Here is a 27,166-nt window from a genome sequence, read left to right as displayed (position 1 = left end):
CTTCTTAACCAAGAAGTATGGAGACATTGATATGGCATACAGGTGAGATGTAAGGGTACATCATCATTGAACGTGACCAACTCCAGAGCATTCTACTGTCGAGAATATCTCTGATGGGATATAGGTATAAGTGCCCCTTAGACTTGAGATCGCCTCAATGACTTGCAAGAAACTCACTGTGCTTTGGTACTGGACTAACTAAATTTTTAATTCAGTGACAGAAGGCTTCTGGGCATAGTCAAGTACTTGCGAAGTCAGAGTGTGATCGAGATGGGATTGACCACTTCAAGAGTTGGAGAAGAATGAGTCACTGTATTTCAATTTAGCAAAATCTTGGTCAGGATAATCCATCAGATGGATTTGATATTTTGAAATACAATGTGGATAACCTGATCAGAGTTGACAATTGAACTCTGAGGTATCCTATGATCATTTTGGTCAAGGGGATGAATTCTATGGAAACTATATCCGCATTGATTTTAAGGATGTTGTTCTACACATTCGACCTATCCGATCGTCTGGTACCATTGCTAGATGGTCACTTCGATTGGTATAAAAATTTATTCTTGTACTACCAACTTACATTCGGACCTATGAGGTCACACACATTAGAGTTCATGATCCGATCGGATGGTTGATCAACGATTAAGAATCGTTCTAGGGTTAAATGATCAATACGATTGACATTTAACCTAGTGCAAGTGTTACAGGAGGATCGATTAGCAATTCGATTGCTAATTGGTTTAATTTGATTAAGCCAATGGGCTGAGATTAAGTCTAATTGAATATGATTTAATTAGATTTGGTTTGGGCTTGATTGGATCAAGTCCAATTGATTTATTGGATAAGCTAAGTGCAAGAAAAAAAACTAGTCCTAGTTCAATTAGGACTTGGGTCAACCTAATTTCTAATTTGATTAAAAAATTAAATCAGATTTAAATCTAATTTAATCTGATTAAATAAGGTTCTTAATTGGGTTAAGATCTATTTTAATTAGATTGATCTAATTTTGGTTTGATTTGATTTGAGAAATCAAATTAAAACAAGTCATAAGATAGAATCCTAGTAAGACTAGGATTCCACCTTGCGCCACATAAGCCCCCCCACGCCCTCTCTCTTATTCTATGCCAATCCCCTCTTATTTTGTGCGACAAAAGCCCTCTCCTAGGTCTTTCCCACATCCAAAAGGTTTCCTCTCTTCTTTCATATATGGAAAGTGGTTGTAGATCAAATCAAAGTAAGAATAAGTTTGGATTTCAAATTCTATGAGATAGAGTTTTAGAAATCCAAAACTCTTTCCTTTTTGCACCAAATTTATCCAGATTTTTTCTGAGATTTTTGTGACCTTTAGGGCACATATTGTGTACCCTTTTCTGGTAGTTCATGCATGAAAATAAGAAGGAGGCACCCAAGAGTTGGGTGCCCCTTATCTTGTCATGTTTGGATAAGCCTTGACTAGGTATTTAACCTAGACAAGGACTCTATCATATCTCTCTCTATAAAATGAGTTTCTTTATGAACTTTTTGTAGAACATAGAGATTTGAGAGATCTTTGGGGAATCCAAAAATTAGAGAGAAATACCTTTGGATCATGGAGATATAATAGACACAAGACAGGGTGTCTAGGAGAGAGTAAAGAGAAGAAGAAGAGGGTCTTCTTCTAGGGTTGTTAGTTTCATCTCTTTTCTTCCTCTATCTTGAGTTTTTCTGAGAGCGTCTCAGATCTAAATCTCTTCCTCCTACTTCTCATCTTTGGAAGAGCCCAAATCAAGAAGAAGAAGGCACCTGATCAACCATCGAAGAAGGATCAGCGCAGTATTAGCATACTATGCTGATTTCCTGAAGCAGGACTTCTGGTCGAAATTCGTGGGCTCGTGTGGATGACTCCTAGAGACCGAACGCATGTGCGGTTTGCAACATCATCCTCAAGCCCGGATCATCAAGGTTAGAACATCTAACTTGCAAGGTAATAGATCTGATCTATTGTTTAATACATACATTAGATGTAGTATAGAAACATGTTGATATGATTAACATGTAGTTCATGCTATATATATTTTAATTTTTGATTTAATACTATGTAATAATCATATAATAGAATCTTAGATCTAAGAATTCTTTAATTTTAAAAAATAAATTTTGATTTATTTTAGTCTTTCGCTGTCTGATCTTGAAAAAGTTTCAAGATCTAACCCTGAAATCCTAGATCTGGTTCTTACATAATCTAATAGATGATTCATAGATATTATTAAATACAATATAAATAAAAATAATTTAATTTTATTAATATCAAAATTAAATTATAAATTATATCCTAAAAGTATTTTACAAGCATCAGTCAATCTGACTTCTAGAGCATACATCCAACACCAAGTTGGTTAAATAAAACTTTAAAGTCTCATCATTAATGCGCATCAAATGCATCCATCTAAATAAATCTTCAAGTTAATTGACATATTCAAAACTATCATATAAGTTTACTATAATTCAGTATGAATCATATCTTAATTCTTATATCAATTCAATTAGATAATTCTAATTAAAAATCTTATAAATAAGGTCAATAAAAAATCTTCTGATACTCTGTCAAGTTTCGACTTAAGTCAAAACATATAATTAAAACTGACTCGATCATCTCTTTTAAAGTTTCTTCCATCGAGATTTTTGATATCTATTAAAATTTTTCTATAACAATCATGCAAGTCTCTTAAAATTAAATCTTCATATAATATCAGATTTTGTCAAGGGTCTTAATAACAACATCAAAAAACTTTAGATCAATTCCTAAATCCAAAATTTTGAATTATAATTTCATAGTTATCCCAAAAGCTTAAATAGATATAAATAGAATCTTTTATCTTGATTTAAAGATAGCAATTAAGGATTTTACTTGCAACCTCAATAATAATAGCAAAAGATCTCTCGATCAACTTAGATATGTAATCCTTGAGTTGAAGTTTCATATATATCGTATAATCTTCAATGGATGTAAACAATATATATCATTAGGATCCAAAGATGGTAATTAAAGATTCCACCCAAATAAATATTCTACTACCCCATAGTCAATATCTTCAATAAGAAATAGATTCTTTACAATATCCACAACTATATTTTTTTTCTACATACAAGCTTCATACATGATCCACATTCTAGTACAAACCTCCAAAAATTTATTCCAATCAAATGTCATAAAAGATATTCTTAGTCCAATTTGAAATAATATTTTATTAATGAATCTTTATCTTGCCACCAAATAATTAATTTTAAAATCAAAAGCAACATCACAATATTCTTTCATATCAAATTTGAGCTTGCAATTCATTTAAACAATTGATGATCAAATTAATAATCATAATATACAATAAAATTTTATGATCAATCCCCATGCAATTACTTTAGATCAAATTCAATAAATCATAATATGATTCATAGATTGTCCATCATATAGCAAACTCTATGTGTCATAATCTCTTATGATCCTTTCATACATAATCACAATGTTAAACCAAAAATCATATAGATACCTCACACTACAATTATCATATATCTACACCACAATATCTTTAGTGTCCATTCACTTGCATTCATCCTATATTTGATTCTACATATCTTAATTCATCCATTAATGCTCTAATACCATATAAATTATCACACTCTCGATCCGATATCAGAAGCTGGGGGTTATGACAATTACTACATACTCATAGAAAATTTTTTTCACAAGCATGCAAGATATCTTATCATGCTATCATAAAGCAACAACAGAATAATTGATCAATAATTTAAGTCCCAAGCTTAACAATATAAATTTCAACTTTAATATCTTAATAAATTCAATAATATTCAATGAATCTTACATCAAATTTAATAAGACTTACAATATAAAATAAAAATATCGAGGCTCTACTTCTAACAACTCTCTCGTGCATATTAATTTTTTAAGATCTATAAAAATAGTAAAATAGGAGGTAATGAGCTAGACAGTCCAGTAAGCAATGATTACTTTAACTAAATTATATCAAAAAATAAGATAAATAATTATTATAGAAAATAAGCATATAGAATTCATCAAATCGAAATCAATTTCAATTGTGCAATATAGTTCATGGCAAATCAATTCTTTTTCAAAAATTTAAATTTTTTAAGAATTTAATTTCTTTCATTCTTAAGTTCTTCTTATCAACTATGAGCTATGATCATATTTTTTCTATGAAAGAGTCATAACACTGCATATCATCTTGCGATGAGCAAAGTCCTTCAAAATCGTTGGTCTCGTTGGTGGTTTATCGTTGGTCTCACTAGCTACATATCGTTGTTCTCACTGATGACATAAATTCTTAGGATAAATCAATTATCAACATATTAACCTCCATTGATGAGGTTCTTTACATTGTCAGATCGAGAATTCAAATTTTTTTGAATCAAAATTATTTTCATAAATCATGTTTCATATTCTAGTTCGATAAGAGTATACAGACATGTGGTATCGAAATCAATCAGCCATAATATTTTTAATCATACTTCATCATAAAATTTTAAAATATGATATTTTATATAACCAAATATCATTCATCAAATTCATACATCATTTTATAAATCATATCAAAAAAATATATTATAATTTATCAATAAATCTATAAAAAGTGAAGCATTACTTATCTCATACACATTCTAATAAATCTATATAATTTTAATTTTTTTTTTAAATTTTTGATTTATATTATAGTTCATATCATGGTATCCCATTACCAAATATTCACAACTCTATACATAATCAAGTCCAATAATTAGAAAGAATATGAATAATTAAGAAAGATAAGATTGATGGATAGTTGCATCCAACGATCTGGATTAATTTGGTCATCTAATTTTATCCGATCAAAATCCAATTAGAATATAGATGGTTTAGACTCTATCTACTGGGTCAAATTAGATCCAACACAATAAGACTGAGAATCCTTTATTAAGTTCATACATCAAGTGGAGAGAAAAAGTTATAGGAGAGAGAAATTAATAAGGTACAATCAAACTGATTGGATGACACAATCCAGCATCTCGAGCGATCTGAGTAAGATGATTTTATCAAATCATGATTGAAGTAGTATACATATGGCTTAATGAAAATTATGAAAAAGTAAATCTAGTAAAATCTAGTTTGGCTAGGGTGGGTGCTGACACACTATCAGATGATCGTGGATCAGGATCTTATTCATCAAGATCGTTCAAATGTATCATCAATCATTTTCAAGATTTAGAAAATCTTAGAAGAGAGAAATAATCTAGAGAGAGAAAATTATAGGGAGAGAAAGTGGAGAGGAAAACTAAAGAGAGAAAGAGAGGAGAGAAAAAGGATAGGGGGAGAGAAAGTTTGTCTTTTTTTTTTCTTTTTTTGTTCCTTTTTTTCTTTTTCTTTTTCTCTTCTTTTTCTTTTTCTCTTTCTTCCTCTCTTCTTCTCCTTCCTTCAATTAAAAAAAATAGGAGATTGTGAATCCCCTTTTTCTTTGTGCTGATGTTGGAAATTGTGTTCCAAAGTCAATCGTCAGTCTATTGACGGTTGAGCTTATTATTATAATTATATGTAAATTATTAAATTAATAAAATTATTTAATTTTTTCATCACTGTGTACATCTTATTTTGAACTCCTGTTATGTGATAAAGTCTTTAAGACTATTTGATTTGATATAGGAGGATATATCATTTAGTCCTTAAACTTTAAGTTCACGATCAAATGATATACTATTATTAGGACGATAGCTATATCAAGTATAGATCGTTGTGTGCCATATACGTTGGGTGTCCTCTTAACCAAGGAGTGTGGAGACACTGGCATGGCATGCAAGTGAGATGTAAGAGTACATCTCACTGAATGTGACCAATTGCTGAGCACTCTACTGTCAAGAGTAGCTCACGAAGGATATGGGTATAAGTGTTCCTCCGATACGAGATCATCATGGTGACTTACAAGCAACTCACTGTGCTTTGGTACCAGACTATCTGAATTTTTAATTCAATGATAAAAGATTTTTGAGCAAGTCAAGTACTTGCGAAGTCAATATGTAAGTCAAGATAGAATTGACCCCTCCAAATAAGTAGGAGTTAATGTATCAGTGTGTTTCAATTCAGTAAAATCTTTGCCGGGGTAATCTATGTGATGAATTCTGAAAATTAAAATACAGTGTGGATGACCCTACCAGGGTTGATCATTAAATCCTAAATCACCTTGAGCATTTGGATCAAAGGGATGAATTATATAGTAACCATATACCAATAGATTCTTAAATGATGCTTTGTAATCTTTTGACCTATTTGGACATCGGATATCATTGCTAGATGGTCACTTTGATTGGTATAGAAAGATTATTCTTATACTATCAGCTTAGATTCGAACCTATGGGGTCACATTCAAAAAAAATTTCTGACTGATCATATGGCTGATCAACGATTAAGAATCGTTCTAGGATAAAACAGTCAATTCGATTGATGATTAAGCCTATGCAAAAGTTATAATAAAGCAATTTACTAGTTGTTGGTGAATTATAAGAAGATTGATTAATAATTAGATTATTAATTAACTCAATTTGATTGAGCATTGAGTTTTGGATCAAATCTAATTGAATTGGATTCAATTTGGTTTGATCCGATTAGGTTATGAGATGACCTAATCGCTAAAGATATTCGATTCCTGATATGATCAGGACTTGAGCTTGATTAATTTTTGATTTGATCAAAATTTAATCAAAACTATTTATTACTTAATTAGATTAGATTTAGTGATATAATTGAGTTTACCTAATTTGGTTGGGTTAAAAATCTAATTGGATGAAAAAATAATTCGAATTTGAATTCCTTGCACCTCCTTTCTCTGCATCCTTTTATTTTTCATGTGAGAAATATTTTTATATAATTTTTCTCATACCCAAAAGCCTTTTCTATATCCTCATCTAATTTCTTTTGAATTAAAAATTAGTTGGTTTAAATTTGAGTTCTAATGGGTTTGAATTTGAATGAAAATCTAGAGTCCAAATTGAGTTGGACTCTCCTCTTCACGCCACCACCTTTCTCCATGCATAAAGTATTTTTGCATGAGATTTTTTACACCATTATGATATTGGTCGATCTCTCTCTGAGTTCATAAGATGAGAATAAAGTTTAATTCAAAATTTAATTCAAATTTGATTTGAATTGATGATAAGGATCAACCAACGTTTGAATTTGAACCGAAACTATCTCTTTCTTATCCTTATCTTCCATGGGATGCCAACCTTAAAAGGGGATCAATTTTATATGAGATTAAGAGTGATTTTTGACATGAGAAACTTAAAAGTAGGGATGTAAAAAGTTGAGAGTGGGTTGGGCTTTCGTGTGTGAGAAATAGAGGAAGTGTTCTTCCTCTCGGGTGTGAGCTGTGGGTTCTAGGGTTTCAACTCTAGAATTTATTAGAAGAAAATATAAGAGTGAGTCTTATCCAATCTTTCACACCACCACCTCCTCATAAAGTTTCATCTTCTGATCTAGAGGAGTCTAGAAGATCTGAAGAAAGGAGCTTGGATCAGCCATCTAGAGCCTTCGATGTGAGCTAGCACTCCCACGAAGGAAGATCCGATCAGGGCTTCGAGTGGATGATCTGTAGAAGTCGGATGATCTATATGGCTGCTCAACATCAGTGAGAGCTTCGTACCATATCTACTAGAAGTAGAGATCATCAACTCATGAAAAGGTGACGAGTTCTAAACTCAACCAATATGATTTAAAGGTTAGATCAGATTCAGAGCATTGATGTGATTGATATAGTTTTTTATTTTATATCATATTTTATATATAAATTTTTTACATCATAGATCCTTAATGATAGTCTAGATCTGATCTAAGATATATTTAAAAGATTAAAGTATTTAATCTTTTATTATATTGTCGTAAAATTTTAAAAATATATGCTTTGAACTATCTATTTTTTCTTTGAATGGTATCAAAGCCAGGTTTCTTATGACATAAACTTTTTATATATAATCTGATTTTAGTTATTTAGATTGGATCTAAATAATTAATTTTAAATCTGAGTAGTACAGTAATCTGATTGGATAGATCCTCATAGCTGTCTGATCATAAGAGAAATCAAGATTTCACAATCCTATTTGTCCATTCGATGGGATCTCCTATGGCATGTAGGAGTACTGCGCGATCTTTTCCATGATGATGAACAATAAAATAAATTTTAAAATTTTATTTTATATCTAAAATAAAGTATATTATATCTGAAATTAGAGTCTTGATCATTAGATGATTGATTGTAAAAAAAATTATAAAATTAAAAACTATTTTTAAACACCGAACCCGAATCCATGTCAGTCCAAAACTTAATTGAGAATTAAGCGATCTAGATTTGAGAATCAAAGATCTAAGGCATTAATTTTATAATTCATGGGGTAATAATTTAGCTCGAGTCAAGTCTATTTAACTGGATCAGAACCAGGATTAGAAATCATTAATAATGGATCATATTAGTAATTGATCAAATCTAATTAAAAGTTAATTCTGATTGGATCAATTTCTTCTCTTGATCAATTTCAATAGCTATAGTTGGTCAAGTTCATATCATTGATTAGACCAATATGGACTTTGATCGTAGCTCCGTGGTCGAATCTAAGTCTATAGTTGATCAAATTAAAATTGACTAACCAGTTGATGTCTAAGGTAAGTATGGTAGCTTTGATCGGTGGTCATTAATTAGAAGCTACTCACATAGATTGAGTCTATATCGAGTTAATGGCATATCCCTCTCATCGATCTCACTTACCTGGCCAACATGGTAAATCATGTTTTGGTTAGATCACTTAATGATTGGAGTTGACCAATGCTAACTAGAAAATCAATATGACTGATTTAGATGCCCCTAGTTCAATTTGTCTTGAGTCCTCTTCATGACTTGGTGAAGTCAATGGAAGGATTTATAACTGGTTGGCTGGATCAGCTTTTATCTAATCAGCTTTAATCTGACTTGATGAAGTCAGTGGGTGGATTAAGATTAACTGATCAAATCTTTTTTCTTCTCTTAATTTAACTAATTAAATCTTTTAAAATTATTAGGTCCCTAAAAATAAAATAGTTATGGTGATAACTAGATCATAGCCTCCCATTAAGTTGGATGATAATGAGTCTAACAGTTTAGATAATCATTGGAGGCTCCACACACCTGGTGCTCATCTGGCTGTCAGAATTATCATTCATAATATATTGATTTAGTTGTGTCTTTCTGATAATGGTCAGATTGGCCAAGCCACACTTGGGCCTGATCACTCGTTTGTTAGATGCATTAAATTTTGGCATGTTAATAGTTGGACCTAACCAAAACTTTCAGTGGAGGCACCACACGCTTGCTGAAGAGGTGTCTGAGATAAAATTAAATACTAAAAATTATTTGATAAAATAATTGGTTAAAAATCTATCCATGGGTGCATAAGGGTTGGCCAAGCCACAGGGTCCATGTGCAATCCATGTGGATTCTAGTACCCACTAAGAAATTAGTGTAATTCTTTGAATTAAAGATAGAGGCTATCAATTCGAATAAAATAGTGAAAGAACCTTTAGACTAAAATATATATCTTTAGGCTTAATCAATTCATATACTAATTGGGTTCTGATTTTTCTTTTGCAGTTATGGCCACCACCTTGTCGCTCTGATCACTGTTGGATAGTGATAAACTGATGGAATCAAATTTTGATAGCTGGTATCGAAAGCTCAAAATTATCCTGGAGCATGAATGGGTCTTGTATGTATTGACAGATCCGGCACCCGAGGAACCAACTCTAAATGCACTAGCATGATTAGAGATACTTATCAGAAGTGGCTCAACGACTGAACTATGGTTTGTTGTATTATGCTGGTGGCAATGAATGGTGAGTTTAGCCATCGTTTCGAGAATGCTCTACCATAGGACATGTTGCAAATGTTGAATGAGTTTTTTGGCATATCCAACGATGTTGAGAGGCACAAGATTAGTTGTGCCATCTTCAACGCTCGAATGAAGGAAGGAGCATCAGTCACTGATCATGTATTGTACATGATCAAGATGATTGAGCGTCTAAGCAAGCTCGACTTTCTTCTGCATGAGCAGTTGGAGAAAGATGCTATTCTGAACTCTCTACCAAAATCTTATCTCCCTTTTCTTACTCATTTTTGAATGATAAAGCCTGCAGTTAACTATCACGATTTGCTGGGGTTGCTGTAGAACTTTGAGAAGGATCACCAGCTCCACAAGGAGTCGGTGAATATTGTTGGAGGGTCTTCTTCTGGATGTTGATCTTTTAAGAAAGAAAAGAAGAACAAGAAAAGGATACAAAGTGCTGGGGCACCCAAGCCCTGTCAGACCAAGAAACTCAAGTCCTACCAGAGTCAGGTAGAATGCTTCTACTGCAAGAAGCAGGGGCACTAGAAGAAAAATTATCCTCAATACATTATTTCTTTGGATCCGAACAGGCCGAGAGAGAGGCAAGTTGTTGCTGGACAAGATAATTATATGATAACACTTTGTAATTTCTCAATTTATGATTCTACTACTTGGGTATTAGATACCGGAAGCTCTTTTAATATTTACAATTCATTGCAGGGTCTGTAGGTCAGTAGGAGATTTGAAGAATGTGAAAGGTTCCTTAATGTTGGAGATGGAAGACTAGTTTCAGTTCTAGCGTTAGAGACTATTAAGCTTGCATTCAAGTCTAATGTAATTGTTCTAAGTGAATGTCACTTTTATCCTTCCTTTTTATTGAATATTATTTCTGTAGGCCTTTTGACCATGTATGGTTATAAAATTTTAATTAAAAAAAATAATTTTAATATCATTATGAATGGTGTTAATGTGATGAATGGACAGCTGAACAATGATATTTATATATTATCACAATATGTTAGTATAATGTATACGTCCAACAAATATCCTAAAATTAGTGATGTCTCTGATATCTACCTTTGGTATTGTAGGTTAGGTCATATTAACAAGAACAGAATAAACAGATTGACACAAGAGAGAATCTTCGAAGTTAGTGATTATGAATCACTCCTAACCTATGAGTCCTATCTTCTTGAAAAAATGATCAAGTCACCTTTTACTGAAAATGTTGAGCGAGCCAGTGAAGTTCTAGGTCTGATACATGCTGATGTATGTAGACCGATGAACACTAGTGTTAGAGGTGGATATTATTATTTCATTATGTTTACAGATGACCAAATGAGGTATGGGCACATTTATTTAATGATACATAAGTCAGAATCATTTGAAATGTTCAAATAATTCTGTAATGAAGTAAAGAAATAAACTGAAAAGAGTACTAAAACTCTTCAATCCGATCGAAGAGGAGAATCCTCTCTAGTGAGTTTCTGACATACTTAGAAAAGAATAAAATTCTCTCACAATGGATCCCTCTTGGAACACCACAGCATAATGGTGTATCGAAAAGGAAGAATCGAATCCTGTTAGACATGATTCGATCCATGATGGACTTTGCATGTCTGTCGATCTCCTTTTAAGGATATACACTCGAGTCAACTTGTTATATTTTAAATAAAATTTTGAGTAAGTCTGTAAGTAAAACACCATATGAGATGTGGATAGAGCGTAAGCCAGCACTCTCTCACCTTAAGATTTGAGGATGTCCAGCTTATGTTAAACATTTAAAAACTGACAAGCTTGGACCTAAGTCTGACAAGTGTCTATTTGTAGAGTACCCAAACGAGACCAAGGGATATTACTTCTACCTTACGATGAGCAGAGGATGTTCATCAGCAAAACGACAGTCTTTTTAGAAAAGGAGTTTCTTGGTGAAGAAACTAATACCTCAAAGATTGAACTTGATAAAGTTCGATCGGTAGAAGAATCAATACAATTTAGTAAATCCATAGAGTCGGACTTGATTAGATCACATTCGAAATCTATTATAGAAATATCTTTAAGGAGATCCGATTGAGTACCACATCAATTGGATAGATACTATAATTTTTTAGTTCAGGGTGGGGATCCAATTGAACTCGATGAGAATAAGGAGGATCTGATCACCTATATGGATGCGATGCAAAGGTCTAACTTCGATAAGTGGCTAGAAGCTATGAAATCCAAAATAAAATCCATGAAAGTCAATAATGTATGGACATAGGTTACCCATCTGAAGGGATAAAACCCATAGGATGTAAGTGGATCTTCAAAAAGAAGAGGGGCACAGATAGAAAGGTTGAGACGTAAAGCCCGTCTGATTGCCAAGGGTTACCATCAATGTTATGGTATTGACTATGATGAGATATTTTCTCCTATAGCAATGCTCAAGTCTATTGAGATCATGGTTACGATAGCAGCACATCTGGACTATGAAATCTGACAAATGAACATAAAAATAACTTTCTTAAATGGAGAGCTAGAAGAAAAGGTGTATATGATACAACCTGAAAATTTTATTTTCACAGATGAGTCTAAAGTATACAAGCTTCAGAGGTCCATCTATGGATTTAAGCAGGCATTTTAGAGTTGGAACATACATTTTGATAAAGTGATCAGAATGTATGGCTTCATTAAGAATGGAGAGGAACCCTGCATATACAAGTGGGTTAATAACTCTATGATAGTATTTTTTATTTTATATGTCGATGATATTTTTTTAATCGAGAATGACATCCCTGCATTATAGAGAATAAAAGTTTGGTTGTCATCATAGTTCTCTATGAAGGACTTGGGAGAAGCATTCTTCATCCTTGGGATGAAGATCTATAGAGATAGATCTAAAAGGTTGCTTGGATTATTTCAATCGACGTACATTGATACCGTGCTGAAAAGGTTCAGTATGGAGAATTTCAAAAAAAGCTATCTTTCGATAGGCCAAAAAATTTTTCTCTCGAAGAGTGATTGTCCAACAACTCTTCAAGAGAGAGCGTATGAGTAGAATTTCATATACTTTGGTAGTGAAATCTATTATATATGTCATGACATGTATGCAACCGGATGTGGCATACTCATTAGGAGTAGTGAGCAGATACCAGTCCGATCCAGATGAGAATCACTAGAAGATCGTAAAGACCATCCTTAAGTATTTAGGAGATACTAAGGATCGATGGCTTATCTATGGAGAATCGAACTTAAAGCTTGTAGAATTTACAGACTCTAGTTTTCAATCGGATCATGACGACAGCAAGAGTGTGTCGAGATATATTTATACCTTGAACGGTAGAGCAAACTGCTGAAAAAGTTTCAAGCAGCACACTGTGGCCGACTCTACTTGCGAGGTGGAATATATCACGGCATTTGATGTTGCAAAAGAAACTATGGGGTTACGAAAGTACATTAATAAGCTCGGAGTGGCACCCTCTCTTGATGGCTCCGTCTTGTTGTACTACGACAGCACTGGTGCCATTGCTCAAGCAAAAGAACCGAAGTCACATCCATGGACCAAAAATATTTTGTGCCACTACCACCTGGTTTGGGAGATCATGGATCAAGATGACGTCGAGCTTCAGAAGATTGATGGAAAGGAGAATCTGGCCGACCCATTTACTAAAGCCCTCAGTGTCAAGGAGTTCAAAGACTACAAATCAAAAATGGATATATGATACTATACCAATTGACTTTAGTCCAAGTGGGAGTTGTTAGAAATTGTGTCCCAAAGCCAATCGTCATCCTATTGACGATTGAGCTTATTATTATAATTGTATATGAATTATTGAATTAATAAATATTATTTGATTTTCTCATCACTATGTATATCTTATTTTGAACTCCTGTTATGTGATGAAGTTCTTAGGACTATTTGATTCGATATAGGAGGATATATCCTTTAGTCCTTCAACCTTAAGTTCATGACCAAATGATATGTTATTATTAGGACAATAGCTATATCAAGTATAGACCATTGTGTGCCATGTACGTTGGTTATCCTCCTAACCAAAGAGTATGGAGACACTGGCATGGCATGCAAGTGAGACATATGAGTACATCTCACTAAATGTGAGCAATTGCTGAGCACTTTGCCGTCAAGAGTAGCTCGTGAAGGATATGAGTATAAGTGTCCCTCCGATCTGAGATCATCATGATGACTTGCAAGCAACTCATTGTGCTTTGGTGCCGGACTATCTAAATTTTAAATTCAGTGATGAAAGATTTTTTAGCACAGTCAAGTACTTGCGAAGTTGGTGTGTGAGTCAAGATGGAATTGACCCCGCCGAATAAGTAAGAGTTAATGTATCAGTGTGTTTCAATTCAGTAAAACCTTGATCGAGATAATCCATGTGATGGATTTTGAAAATTGAAATACAATGTGGATGACCATATTAGGGTTGACAGTTAAACTCTAGGTCACCTTGAGCATTTTGGTCAAAGAAATGAATTTTGTTGGATTTGTGCCCTAGAAGCCAACTGTTGGCAGACACATTATGTAATTTTTGGGCCTATACTTGTACTTATAATTTTTTTATTTTCAAAAAAGGGCTTTTCATTCTAATCATATTTATGTGTCTATGATTTATCCTAAAAATTAACAAAGATAATTTTTGTATATTCTTAAAGAGTTAAGAATTTGAGACATACATTAATTAGTGGTTAATTTCTAAATGCTCCCGATCAAAGGATCATCATGGAAGACAGTAATCAATCCATTTGGAATCGATGTACGGTTCACCTCTCCTATGGGCAGATGAGTCTCAGGTCTGCGGTGATGAAGGTGCAGGTGGTTGTTAGAGAATAACTTATACTGAGCGTGACCAACACGAGAACCATATGGATGTCTACTCACTCATCTGTAGTCTTCTCGATGCTGCAGTGGTGTGAGTGGTTCTTTGACCTGTGGTATCATTGGCTATTCGCAGTGAGGCTACTGGGTTTGACTGTACATTCTCTTGGTCCCTAGCCATTCGGATCCTTACTGTGTATGTTGGCTTCAGTAGGGTCAGGTTCGCTGTTTGGAGTAGAATGCACATAGATGGGATCCATCGACCTTGGTAGAAAAGAAGAAGTCCTATGCGATTTGTGAGACTGAGTTTAGAAAGTCTTTGGCCAAAGCAAATATGAATAGTAAAAAAAAAATTTCATAGAATTCATAAATGAACTCGAGTCGAGTCAATCTAATATATGACTGACGATGGAGTTTGACGAGCTCTCCATGACCTCCATCAAGTTCGGACCACGATAGAAAGACTGAATCATATGATAACGACACCTAGAGATTCATACTTTCATCCTACTAGATTGTCACTATATACTGCAAGGTGTCACTGGTAGATTGTGAGACTAATCGGATGTCATCTTGATGATCGATAGCCCTTGAAGGGTAAAATTGAAAATATTCCAATCCATCTAAAAGAGTTTCGATGATATTATGATAGAGATCACAATATATCTCACTATCAGATAGAATAAAAGTTATGGGGTCACACATTAAGGGATTTAATCTCGAATTTACCAATTAGGCTTATGAAGTTTTAATAGAGTTAGGGTTTATTGACATCCTATTAGGTTTATGAGAACTATGCTAGCATATGGTTAAACCTAATTCTTCTCAAAATTTTGATTCGATCAAGTCCATAGCCTTGACCTTAATCTAAATCCATTTAAATTTAATTGGGCTCTTAATTGTGAGCCCAAGAAGATTTGATTAAGTCAATTAATTGGCATAATTATCTTAACATTATCTCTTCTTTATCTCCTGATTATCTCTAAGTGTGCATGTGGAATAGATGGAAGATTGAGTGGTGCATCTTTTTCTTTTTAAAAAATTTTGAGCACCAAATCATTGAGGGGCCCACTCTCTCTTATGTGTCATGGCATGGAGGATAGAGATTGGGGTCCATGCCCCATCTCTTTTGGCTAGAGATCTCTTTGTGGGGCGCCAAGAGTTGGCGCCCCAACTACCTGACATATATTCTCATGATGCCTCTTGTACATGCTTAAAGGGGTTGATTAATTATTATTTATATCTAATTTTATTTGACATAAATCAGATTAAAAAGGTAGAAGATTCTTATGAGATAAGAATCTATCTTTTTAAGATAATTGGGTTCTTAATATGTGTCAGGGTAGTGTCTATATATAAAGGGTGCTCTCTAGGGTTTCAGATGTTGAATTTTTGATCAACAAAACTCTTCCTCTCTCCATGTCCATGCCTCCTCTCATCATTTTCTTCCTTTTCATGCTCAAAAGTTGGGTGCTCTCTCTTCCACATGCCAAGAAGAAGTATTGGTGACTTAGAGATCAAGGATCGAGGAGAAGAAGAAGAAGGCTGCAGATCAAGGAGTTGATCTCGCCGTTAAGATCAAAGGAGTTGATCAAAATCTTCAAGACCAAAGTATTTCTTGAGAAAAAGAATTTTTTATGAGAAAAAAAAGTTTGAGATAGATCTTGATGGATATCCGTAGAGGTCAGACACGTATGCCGCTCAACCTTTTACGAATCCGAGATCATCAGAAGTGGTGAATATCTACCCACATCAAGGTAATGAGATCTGATCTCATAAATTTTTTTAAATTTTAGATTGATGATATGTGCTTTCTCTTGAGCTTAGAAAGGTTTAGATTTGATCTCTAGCATGTGGGGTTGAAGGATTTAATCCATTTTATCTTTCGCTGCTTGTTTTTAAAGTTTTAAAATCTACATATACTGCCTACCCAATTTTCTTACAGTAGCATCAGAGCCACAGTTTTTGAAAACATATATGATCTATTTTTTAGATTAGATCTATAAGTTTTAATGATTTAAAATTAATTTTATGCTGATATAAGATTGTCCTGATATAGGGTTTACTCCCTATATTGCAAAGGTTGTCCTAGCACAAGATTGATCGATTTTAAAAATTATTTTTAAAATAATTAAATCAAATTTTTTAGATTTAAAAATTAATATATGTGATATATTTAATTTATATTTAGATCTAAAATTAGAATGATTAAAAATTCACATCAAACTGATATAAGGTTGTCTTGATATAGGGTTTATCCCCTATATTGTAAAGATTATCTTAGTTTGATGTGAATCAATTTTTGAAAAGCTATTTTAAAAATATTTTGATCATTATTTTAGATATGATTTTATACATATTTGATATGTGTGAATTTAGTTTTAGATCTAAAATTAATATATATGTGATGCATATTTGATTTAGATCTGAAACTACATATATTCGATATTTGAAACTAGGTTTAGATTTGAAATAGTTTCAAGATCATAAGCCATTAATTGCATGCAATGAAACATAATCTAAAAATCATTTTTAGATCTTAAATTATATTGTTGCATGTGGATATGGGTTAAACAAATTAGGTCTAAGTAAACAAACTACAATTAGGGTCTAATTGATTAGATCAAGCTAGAACCCATCTTCGATTTTGAGCAGTGGATGGAACGTAATTGATGGATGATTAGGATTAGATCAAAGACACTCAAAGTTGACTTTAGTTATAGTTGGTCACATCGATTCATATTTTTATGTGAGTTGATTGACTTAAGATCAAATTTGGCTCAGTGGTTCGGACCCATCTCAATAGGTTAATCTAATTGATTCTAATCGATCAATTTGGTGTCTAAGGTAAGTATTTAGATGGCGGTTATTTAATTGGTTATATTGTCTGACCTGATTAATTTTGATTGATGTCTAAGGAAAGCAATGGGAGGACCCCCATGCATCTTAACTTATCTGGCCATCTTGAGAGATTCAGTTTCGTGTTAGGTTACTAGTTGACTTGAGTTCACCCATGCTAACTAGGATGGTTAGATATATTGATGTGCTAACCTAATTTAATCAATCGGATGTCAGATCTGCTGATTTATAAGAGACCTAAACTGAAATCTCCTCATTAAGTATAAGTCTAGAGGTCCTCCATCATTGTAGAGATGCGGATGCTTTCCTGGCATTGATCGTTCTTGACTGGTTACAGTAATTTGGTTGCATCAAGAAGGTACAACCACTTATTGACATTTGATATCCTGGGGTAGAGATGGGGTTGGGCCCAATAACTGTTAGGTGAGGATCTCAATGACGGTTTTGCATCCGTTGGTAAATGATGGGTCTAACTTATCTAAGGAATGTGTCAATAACTGCTAAGTGAGACCACAGGACCTAGAGACCAAGCCCACTGCATCTTGCTTAGTGAAGCAATAGACAAAGTGTTGTCCGCTCATCGATCTATGCTCACCAATAACTATTAGGTGAGGTGTGTATAGATTAATGGGACCACAGTATCCATATGAAATCGATCACGTATTGATTTTTATTTCTCCATCCGAGGAGTGTGGGAGATTCGAAGAAATAGTGGGAGCCTTTGTTTATTTTTAAAGTTTCTAGAATAAATATTTTTATAAGTACAAAATCTAACTAGAAACTATTCTCTCTACAGATAACCATGTCGAGTTCAAACCCCTTAGCTCGAATCCTTGATACAAATAGGTTGACCGGCATCAATTACAAAGATTGGCTCCCAAATTTGAGAATTATTCTCAATTTCAAAAAACTCACCTATGTCCTCGATCAGGAAGCACCTACATTACCTGCTCACCCATCCATTGATCAACGAGCTGCACTTGAGAAGTGGATGGACAAAGATAACAAGGTGAAGTGCTGTATCTTAGCATCCATGTCCAATGATCTTTAGTAACAGCATGAAGATATGAGGACTATCAGGGAGATGCTGGTTCACTTGTAAGAGTTGTATGGTGAATAGAGTCGCACGGCTCGCTTTGAGGTCTCTAGGAGATTTTTCAGAGAGAAGATGCGTGATGGACAGGCTGTCAATGATCATTGTTTAACAATGATGAAGGATATAGAGGAGCTTCAAAAGCTCGGGATAAACATAGACAAAGAATTGCAAGTGGATCTGATCCTCCAGTCTCTTTCTGATTCATATGGACAGTTCATCATGAACTACCATATGAATAAGATGGATGCTACTTTGCCAGAGTTATTGAATATGCTGGTGACTGCAGAGGGCACCTTGAACAGTTCAAGAGGCACAGTTCTAGCTGTGGAGCAGGCTTCCTCCAAAAAGAAGTCTTCTTTTAAGAAGAAGAAAAAACCTGCAAAGAAGCAGAAGAACGAGATCAAGCCCAAGAAGTAGGTTATGAAGAAGGCTGACGACAAAAAAATATATTTCCATTGCAATGTCGAAGGCCATTAGAGAAGGAACTATCCAGCCTACCTGGCGACTGTCAAAAGCAGGAACAAAGATGGGTCTTCTGAAGGTACGTTCGAGTTGCTCGTTATTCAAATTAATCTAACGATTTTCTCTTCTTCTAGTTGAGTTCTTGATTCTATTTTAAGTACTTATTTGTGCACTTCAATGCAGGGTCTTGAAGAAGTTAGGGGGCTGAGGGAAGGCGAAATCACTCTCTGAGTCAGCAATAGAGCAAGGGTTGCCGCTGTGGCCATCGGGACCTACCCTCTGCGACTACCATTAGAATTTAGTTTGCTTTTGAAAGACTGTTTCTATGTACCTGTAGCTAGTAAAAATTTAATTTCTATCTTTGTGCTGGCACAGGATAATTATAATTTTTATTTTAATAAAAATATATGTTCTATTTATTTTAGAAATAAACTTATGGCACGCACTTTCTTGATTGACGATCTTTATCATTTGTATATGGATGCAAGTGTAAACATTAATGAGCAAATAGTAAATACCATAGGATCTAAGAGATCTAGAGATAAGATCAGCCAAAAGTATCTGTGGCATCTTAGGCTAGGTCATATTGAAGAAGATAGACCCATCAAACTGGATAAAGATGATCTTCCTGGACCATTGACTTTTGAGTCTTATCCAGTCTATGAATCGTGTCTTCAAAAAAAAATGGTCAAGCTATCCTTTGTGGGACAAGGGGAAAGAGACACTGAGATATTAGCCCTGGTACACACTAACGTATGTGGTCCATTTGATGTACAAGCCAGGGATGGCTATATCTACTTCATAACCTTTACTGATGATTATTTACAGTATGAATTCATATATCTGATGCATCGAAAGTCTGAAGCCTTTGAAAAGTTCATAGAATTCAGACATGAAGTAAAAAAATAGATCAGAAAATCCATCAAGATTCTTCGATCAGATCGAGGAAGAAAATATCTTAGTGGAGAATTTTGGGCCTATCTCAAAGATAATAGCATAGTTTCACAGTGAACACCTCCAAGAATGTCTCAACTCAACAGAGTATCTGAAAGGAGGAATCGGATCCTATTAGATATGGTTCGATCCATGATGAGCTTCACAGACTTTTCTGATTTTCTCTGGAGATATGCTTTGCTTTCTGCGATTCATCCCTTGAATTGGATTTCCTTTAAATCCGTTCCTACCACACCATATGAATTATAGCATGATTGTTGGAGCACGATCCCGGCTCCTCCCACAGACCTTGGGTGCAGCGGAACCAGCAACGAATAAATCTGGAGACTTCTGGACTCGATCAAAGGCCCTTGACAAAATCAGCCTGGTTGCTGTCTTCTTCGTCAGCCTTTCGTTCCAGATGAAGAACGCCTTTAAGATCACCTCTAAAAAATTCAAGATCTGGTACCCAACCAGATCAGGCTTGGAACGAGGATTTCTAATTCATAGATCTTGAATCGGGGTGTTCTAGATAGGGAAGAAGGTAGATAGCACCAGACCTTGCAGATCTATCCTGCTGCAGTCTTTCCTGTAGATCTGTTGATGGAGATCACACCCGTGCCTCAAACGACCTCAGATCAACTCCAGATCTAAAAAAAACTTGTACCAACCTCATAGCAAGAGATTTTAAGTCCTAGACCTGATGTTTGGGTGGCTGCAAGAGAGGGAGAGGCAATATGGTTGGCGGCACAAAGGGAGAGGGGCTCAAAACCCTAGTGCCTCCCCTGCTTTTCTTGCCTTCTATGGACCTGGCAGCAAGAAACCCTAGGGTTTTTTGCTCCTAGGGCATGGAGAATAGCTGAATAGAGAAGAAGAAGAGAGAGAGAGACTTGGGAGAAAAGATTTTCGTATTCCTTGGCTTAATCAAACCTATACAGTGCATGTATATATAAACACAGGGTCAAGTGACCCAAACCCAAAACTCCCTTGACCAACTCTATGGAAGATTAGGTTAACCCAAGCCCATGTACATCCATGACTCGACCTAATCTCACCTATCCTAGGCCCAGACTTGGCCCATAAAGAGTTGGTCCCTTGAGGCCCACATAACCTAGACCTCAAGAACCCTAAAGGCCCACAGCCTTTCAACCTAGGGCCCAACTAGCCCTAGAGCCTCCATGAAGCCCTCATGAATGATGGACCTTGGCCTTATCCTTGGTCCCCTGAGCCTTGGGCACACCACTTGGATCACAACAATCTCCACCTTGGTGTCCCAAGGCCTCAACCAGCTCCACTCTATCCATCAGCCAAATCAGCTCAACACATCTCTGAAAGCTATCCCGTGGAAGTACCTTCGTAAGTGCATCAGCTGGATTCTCCTTGGTGTATACCTTTACCAGCTCCACCTCACCATCCTCCACAAGCTCCCTGATCCGATGATACTGAATGTCGATGTGCTTTGTCCTTGCATGATAGACTGAGTTCTGTGCTAGTAGAAGTGCACTCTGGCTGTCATAGTGCACTCTAATGGCCTTCTGAGTAAGGCCTATCTCCATCAACAAATCCTTCAGCCAAATTACCTCCTTAGCTGCTTCTGTCAGCCCGATGTATTCTGTCTCTGTAGTGGATAGGGCCGTGATAGGCTGCAGACTCGATCTCCAAGAAATAGGACCTCCATACAGGCTAAAGATGAAACCTGTCGTAGACCTCCGGGTATCCACATCTCCACTGAAGTCTGCATCTACATAACCGTCAATCAGCCCCTGAGCCTCCCTGGACATGTTAGAGTATCCCACTGCATCTCCTCGCTGTTCGTAGCAGATGCCAACTCCAACTGAACCCGCCAGGTATCTGAATATCCACTTCAGAGCTCTCCAGTGCTCCCTGCCAGGCTACGCCATGAACCTGCTAACCTGACTCACTGCATGAGCGATGTCTGGCTTACAACAGACCATCGCATACATCAAGCTCCCAACTCCTGAAGCATAAGGGACCATCTCCATCTCCTGAGCCTCCACCTCAGTCTGTGGTGCCATGGTCTTCGAGAGTCTGAAGTGACCGGCAAGTGGCAGCTCCGTCGGCTTTGCTCCCTTCATCCCGAACCTCTCTAAGACCTTTTGTATGTAGCCCCCTTGAGATAGATGCAGCACCCTCTGGGCTCGGTCTCTGAAAATCTCCATACCTAGGATCTTCCTTGCAGGGCCCAAATCCTTCATCTCAAACTCCCGAGATAAGGATGCCTTCAGATCCTGCACAACCTTCCTACTCTTGTATGCTATAAGTATGTCATCCATATACAAGAGTAGGAACACCCTAGAATCATCCTCAAGAGACTGAACATAAACACAGGGATCAAACTCACACCTGGAAAGTCCAATGCTGCGCACATAGGAGTCGAACCGCCTGTACCATTGCCTCAGCAACTGCTTCAGCCCGTACAGTGACTTCTGCAACAAACAAACCTTTCCCTCTGATCCTGGATCCCGAAAATCAGGTGGCTGCTCCATGTAAATCCTCTCCTCCAAATGCCCTTGGAGGAACACCGTCTTGACATCCATCTGCTCCAGCTCTAAATTTTGAGCTGCTACAATGCTCAGCAACACTCTGATGGAAGTATGTCTGACGACAGGAGAGAAGACCTCGCTGAAGTCGATGCCTTCCTTCTGAGAGTATCCCTTGGCCACTAACCTCATCTTGAATCTGATACCTCCCTGCTCTGAAGGCCCTTCCTTGCGACTGTAGACCCATTTGCAGCCAATGGACCTCTTCTCCTGTGGCAACTGCACCAATCGCCACGTCTGGTTCTGGTGGAGAGGTCTCCTCGGACATCGTCTGGACCCACCGCTCTCTGTCCTGGCTCTTAATAGCCTTCTGATATGTATATGGGTCTCAATTCACTATCACCAGGGCATATGACAGCGTCTCCTCGAAGCCATATCGATCCGATTGCCTGATGGTCCTCTTGGGCTTGTGTAGGGCAACATCGATATCAGTCCTCAGTCCAGCTCGCTCCTGCTGGACCTCTCCGCCTCGATCATCCATCTGAGTCCTCTCCACCTGTGGAGACACCTTAGGTAGGTTCTCTATCTGAATGTCATGTCCTCCCGTAGTACCTACAAGAGGCAAAATCAAAGAGGTAAGCTGTCCAGCAGCGTCCTGCTGGACCTCCTCCTGCTCTTGCTGCTCCTCCATGCCTGCTCGCCTCTGTAGGACTGACTCCTCATCAAAAGTCACATCCCGACTAATGATGACCTTCTTTTCCAAGAGATCCCACAGCCTGTATCCCTTAACTCCTCGTGGATAGCCTAGAAACATCATCTTGCATGATCTGGCATCTAGCTTGCTCCGCTCACCAGCTCCAATGTGCACATAGGACGTGCACCCAAATACCCGTAGATGGCCCAGCCCAACTGTCCTCTCAGACCACACCTCCTCTGGAAGCCTGCCATCCAACCTGGTGTGAGGTGATCGATTGACCAAGTAACCCGCTGCGTCTACTGTGTCAACCCAGAATGCCTTTGGAAGCCCTGCCTGCAGCCTCATGCATCATGCCCTTTTCAGAAGTATTTTGTTCATCCTCTCGGCCACCCCATTCTACTGTAGAGTCCCCTTAACTGAGAAGTGTCTTTTGATCCCACACTCCTCACAGTGGTCCTGGAACTCTCTGCTGGTGAAATCCTCGCCATTGTCTGACCTCAGACACTTCACGCTCCTCTCTTGCTCCTTCTCCACCTCAGCTCTCCAGATTTTGAACTTGGTGAAGATCTCAGACTTCTCTCTCATGAAGTAAATCTAGAGTTTTCTTGAAAAATCATCAATCAGGGTCATGAAGTATCTGACCTTATTCCTAGCTGAAACTGGGGCTGGTCCCCACACATCTGTGTGTACTAACTCTAGAGGGGCTGCACTGCGGGTTGTACTGATGTTGAACTGAACTCTCCTCTGCTTTCCCATCTGGCAAGGCTCACAGATCTTCCCTGTAGCAGCATCCTCCAGATCAGAGATGAGTCCTCTCCTGCTCAACTCCCTCAGCCCCTTGTCACCCATGTGGCTTAGACGGTAGTGCCACATCCTGTAAGCCCCCTGCTGGTCCTGTGCTGCAACTGCTGCATCAGACTCTCCGGTCACCACAGATCCCTCCATGCGATAGAGATTATTGTCCAACCTCCTGCCTCTCATCACCACCATAGCTCCATTGGAGATATTTAATACTCCGCTTCTAGCCCTACTGCTGAAGCTGTATCCACTGCGCTCCAAGTAGCCTAGTGACACCAGATTTTTTTCCAGCTCCAGGACGTGCTTTACATTTATCAATGTTCTCACAATCCCATCAAACATCCTCACCCTGACTGTTCCTATCCCAGCCACCTTGCAAGGATGATTGTCACCTAGAGTCACTGATCCCTCATCTGTCTTGGTGTATGTCTCAAACCAAGACCTGTGTGGTGTGTAGTGATGTGAGCACGTAGAGTCTAGTATCCACTCCTCTGTGTAATGCCTGCTACCATCTGATACCACAAGTAGATCATCCTCCACCTGCTGCCCAGCAACTGCACTCACTGATTCTGAGCTACTTCTTTCTCCCTTCTTGCTCTTCCATAGTGGACATTCTCACTTGAAGTGCCCGAACTCATTGCACTTGAAGCATTTCATCTCTTTCTTTCCCTTCCTGGACTTGGACCGCCCCCTGGACTTGCTTCTACCTCTGCCTCTACCTGTCCTCTCCCCTACTGCCAAACCCTCCTGGGGAGCCCGATCTCTGGATAACTTTTTCCTTTGCTCATTAGACCTCAGCATCGAGACCATGTCCTCATATTCCAGAGTCTCCTTGCCGTAGAGCAGTATAGTCACCAAAGAGTCATATGATCCTGGCAGCGAATACAAAAGTAATAGGGACTTGTCCTCCTCATCCAGCTTCACCCCAATATTCATCAACTCTGTGCACAACTGGTCGAACCTCTGAATGTGGCCAATCACATCAGATCCCTCCTGCATCTGAAGACTGTACAACCTCTTCTTCAGCATTAGCTTGTTGCACATATTCTTTCCCATATATATGGTGTGCAACTTCGACCAAAGGCCCTTCGGGGTCTTTTCTTCTAGCACTAAATACAACATCGCATCCGGCAAACATCCTCTAATCACCGAGCATGCTTTCTTCTCCAACGATGCCCACTGTCTATCTGTCATTCCCTCAGGCTTCTCATCCAAAGCCTGATCCAGATCTGCTTGCACCAGAAGATCTTCCACCCAGATTTTTCACATGAAAAAATTTTCTTTGCCATCAAACTTCTCAAAATCGACCTTCATATTGCTGCCCATGACTGGATCCAAGCCAAACAAGCAATATAAAATCAAGAAGTGTAGAATATACCTTGATGGTACCTTGCTGAAAATTTTTAGCACTTAGGATCTTTAACTTCTCGTGCTTGGAACCGCTTCCTCACCATCGTGGCTCTGATACCAACTATTGGAGCATGATCCCGGATCCTCCCATGGATCTTGGGTGCAGAAAAATCAGCAACGAACAAATCTGGAGACTTCTAGACTCGATCGAAGGCCCTTGACGAAATCAACCTGATTACTATCTTCTTCGTCAGCCTTTCATTCCAGATGAAGAACACCTCTAAGATCACCTCTAAAAAATCTAAGATCTGGTACCCAACCAGATCAGGCCTGGACTGAGGTTTTTCAATTTGTAGATCTTGAATCAGGGCATTCTAGATAGGGAAGAAGGTAGATAGCACCAGACCTTGCAGATCTATCCTGCTGCAGCCTTTCCTATAGATCTGTTGATGGAGATCTCACCCGTGCCTCAAACAACCTCAGATCAACTCCAGATCTGAGAGAAACTTGTACCAACCTCATAGCAAGAGATTCCAAGTCTTGGACCTGATGTTTGGGTGGCTGCAAGAGAGAGAGAGGCAATATGGTTGGCGGCACAAAGGGGGAGGGGCTCAAAACCCTAGCGCCTCCCCTGCTTTTCTTGCCTTCTATGGACCTGGCGGCAAGAAACCCTAGGGTTTCTTGCTCCTGGGGCATGGAGAATAGCTAAAGAGAGAGGGATAAGAGAGAGAGAGACTTGGGAGAAAGGGTTTTTATATTCTTTGGCTTAATCAAACCTATACAGTGCATGTATATATAAACACAGGGTCAAGTGACCCAAACCCAAAACTCCCTTGACCAACTCTATGGAAGATTAGGTTAACCCAAGCCCATGTACACCCATGACTCGACCTAATCTCACCTATCCTGGATCCAGACCTGACCCATAATGAGTTGGTCCCTTGAGGCCCACATAACCTAGACCTCAAGAACCCGAAAGGCCCACAGCCTTTCAACCTAGGGCCCAACTAGCCCTAGAGCCTCCATGAAGCCCTCATGAATGATGGACCTTGGCCTTAGCCTTGGTCCCCTGGGCCTTGGGTACACCACCTGGATCACAACAATGGTAAGAAGCCAACTCTTGGATACTTCAAGATTTGAGGATGTTTGACCCATATCAAGTGACAGCAGACGGACAAGTTAGAGGCTAGGTCTTTAGAGCTCATTTTATAGGATATCCTAAGAAAATCATGGGATACTACTTCTATCTTCTTGAAGATCACAATGTGATTGTGAGCTGCCATGCCATCTTCTTGAAAAAAGAGTTTATCCAAGATAGAGGCAGTGGAAGGAAGATTGAGCTCGAAGAGAAAGTCTTTGAAGAACTTCAAGTCCAAGGATCTGAACCCAATAATGAGGCAGTAGATGTGATACCTCCACCTCATAGATCAAGTAGGATCTTTCGCCTCCTGAAAGATACTTAGGTATTCTTATAGAAGATTTAGAGGAAGCATTTCTTGTGAGAGATAGGGACATTAGGAAGATCCCAAAACCTATGATGAGGCAATGTTAAATGTAGACTTTGAGAAATGGATGGATGCGATGAAGTCAGAAATTGACTCCGTGCATTCCAACTAGATTTGGTCCTTAGTAGATCCACCTGAAGGTATTGTACCTATTGGGTGTAAATAGATTTACAAAAAGAAGATTGGATCAGATGGTAAAGTAGAAACCTATAAGGTAAGGCTAGTCGCGAAAGGTTATAGTCAACGTGAAGGTATCGACTA

The sequence above is a fragment of the Elaeis guineensis genome, chromosome 13, assembly GCF_000442705.2.
Source record: "Elaeis guineensis isolate ETL-2024a chromosome 13, EG11, whole genome shotgun sequence".
NCBI lineage: Eukaryota > Viridiplantae > Streptophyta > Magnoliopsida > Arecales > Arecaceae > Elaeis > Elaeis guineensis.
This window is presented reverse-complemented; position numbering follows the sequence as displayed.